We start from the raw sequence: 3,051 nt of genomic DNA, 5'->3' as shown, positions 1-3,051 counted from the left end.
TCGAACCAGCCGCGCGCTCCGCTGTTATTGGCCACGGCGCCGTGGCGTCACCGACACAGCCACGCCCCCCGGCCTCGCTCCCGTCCCGGCCGCGCGATCGTGGCCTCGGTGCGCTTCTGCCGGCAGGCCCAAGGGGGCGTCTGTCAGTGACTCGGCGGAGCCTTGCTGAGGGTGGGAGGGAGAGGCCTGGGGCGGAGTCAGCGCGGCCAGGGGCGGAGTCAGCGCGGCAGGAGCCGTAGCAACCTCCCGGTCTCCAGAGGTGGCTAATAACCCTCAAAATCCGTCTATGAATATGAAGATTACAGAGATCTGTGATATGTTTGCTTCTGCAGTTATCGAGGCTTGATAGACTCTGGGAAGAACCGAATGATGCCAGTATCGACATTCTTGCTCCTGTGAACGTAACCCGACTACATACAGAGGTTTACAGCTAAGCAAAAAGTCACCTTGGAGAAGCAATTAGAGTTGTAATAGCTAGCTTTTCATATAGTGTTTTAAAGTTTGCAAAGCAGTCGCATTTGCTCCTCACAACAACCCTGTAAGGTAGATGCTATTATCCCCATTTTACAGATGAGGAAACTGAGGCCGAAAGAGGGGAAACGGTCCAGGTCACACAGCCAAGTGACCGAGGCAGGATTCGAGGCAGGATTCCTAACTCCCAAGTCCAGCCGTCTATATCTTTACACGTTGGCACCTCGATGGTTACATTGTGTGCCGAAAAGTGAAATGACTTGTCATATCATGGGATACTTGTTCATTATGTCAGGCAGCGCTCAGTCAACAATCATTTATTAGGAATACACTGTGTGTCACAATGAGCATAATATGTAAAAGAGCCGTTGTAAAGAAAACCACGGTTTATGTGCCAATATTTGTTGGAGAGGATGAAGTCCTTGAGAAATTTCAGTAAGAATTTCACAAAAGCTTCCCAGATAAATCAATTGATTATAAATAACTTCAGTGTAAAGGTGGGCACAAGGAAAGATGGTTCAAAAAAAAAACTGGGAAATACAATTCGTGGTTCGGAAATGGGAGGCCAAAGATTTGTATACTACTAAGCAGTTTCATTTCAAGAGATTTGGACATAGTACCAAACATTACAAAAAGTAAAATTGAAAATATCTTAATAGAAAGGAGACAATTAGTGACCCACATTTAGAGTTTCTTTCAGAATCAACTGTCTGTGTATTTGTCAGACCATCAACTAGAAGGAAGGTCAAAATCAACACCACATTAGAAGGATAGAGATGAGAAGACACCACATGTGATCTATGACCCAATCAATTATTTAAATAACTTGTAAAAGCAATATAGGAGCTATAATCAACTGTGAAAGACTTAGCTACTCCAATCCATAGAATGATCCAAGACAATTTCAAAGAACTCATGATGAAAAATGTTATCTACCACCAAAAAGAGACCCAATGACTTCTGAGTACAAATTGAAGCATAATTTTTTTTTCACTTTCTTCATTTTTCTTGCTTTTTTTTTTTTGGCAACATGGCTAATATGGAAATGTTTTGCATGATTTCAAATGTATAATTGATATCATGTTGCTTGCCTTCTCAGTGGGTGGGGGAGGGGCTGGAGAGAGGAAAAGAATTTGGAACTCTAAATTTTTTTTTAAATGAATGTTCAAAATAAATAAATAACATGTTAACCCTAAAAAATGGGAAATGGGTAAAGGTCAAGACATTGATTCTGATCATCAATATTTTTGAAAGTTTAAGCAATGTAAAAGCAATTGCCAAAATGAAGATATCAAAAGGAGCCCAGAAACCATCTCCAGCATTAAACACTTGCTTTCCTCGCCAATTGGAGAAATGTGGTATTAGGGGTGGGCCTGACTCAGGCCAACACTATGTTAGTTCATATTTGGTAGGTCATTAAACAATTAACAAAAGGAGGTTTAATTCTGTAGAGCAATTTGGAACTATGCCCAAAGAGCTATAAAAACAATGCATACCTTTAACCTCGCAATACCACTAACTAGGTCTGTATCCTGAAAGAGACCAAAAAAACCCCCCCAAAAAAAACAAAAAGGAAAGGGACCTATATGTACACAAATATTTATAGCAGCTCTTTTCTGGGGGCAAAGAATTAGAAATTTAGGGGATGCTCATCAGTTGGGGAATGGCTGAATGAGTTGTAGTATATGATTGTGATGGAATATTATTGTATTCTAAGAAATGATGAGCAGGACGCTCTCAGAAAAACCTGGAAAGACTTGCATAGACTGATGGAAAATCAAATGTACTGTGTACAAAGTAACAGCAATATTGTAAGATGATCAGCAGCGAATGACTTAGCTATTCTCAGCAATATAATGATCCATGACAGCTCTGAAGGACTTAGGATGAAAAATGCTATCCATCCCCAGAGAAAGAACTCTAATGGTGTCTGAACAGATTGAAGCAACCTTTTTTCACTTTAATTTTTTTTAGTTTTTTTTTCTATGTTTTCTTTCACAACATGACTATTATGGATATGTTTTACATGACTACATATATATACCCTATATGGAATTGCTTGCCTTCTCAATGGGAGGGGGGTGGGGAGGGAGAAAGGGAGAGAATTTAGAACTCAAAGTTTTAAAAATGAGCGTTAAAAAAATTAAAAATTTAAAACATTTTTAAAAAAGAAAGGCACATAAAATAAAAAAATTAAATTAAATTAAAAATTAAAAAAAAAAGACAGGCACAGTTTTAACTTTGCTCTATACCTGGGCCAGTCAAGCTTCAATTTTTTCACCTTTTTCTCTAAAGGGAAACTCTAGTTCAACCCATGTCATTGTAATTGGGGGAGGGAGGGAACCCTGGTAGATACTGCTGTTATCACACATGACATGCACATGCGACAGTGATTTAGAGGACATGTTAATCTGTAAAAATATTATGGAGGATGATGGAAAGTAATGAGCAGTATCAGCTTACAGAACATTGAAAGCAGAAGATGAAAATGGGAGCCTGCGAAAAGCTTGGCATGAGATCAAAACCAGCTCATTCCAAGAGTATTTGCAAATGAACCTGGAATGAGGACAAATAGATGCA

This window comes from Vombatus ursinus, unplaced genomic scaffold (genome assembly GCF_900497805.2).
Source record: "Vombatus ursinus unplaced genomic scaffold, bare-nosed wombat genome assembly UNPS02014768.1, whole genome shotgun sequence".
Lineage (NCBI taxonomy): Eukaryota > Metazoa > Chordata > Mammalia > Diprotodontia > Vombatidae > Vombatus > Vombatus ursinus.
The sequence above is the reverse complement of the archived record's forward strand: the minus strand, read 5'-3'. Positions refer to the sequence as shown.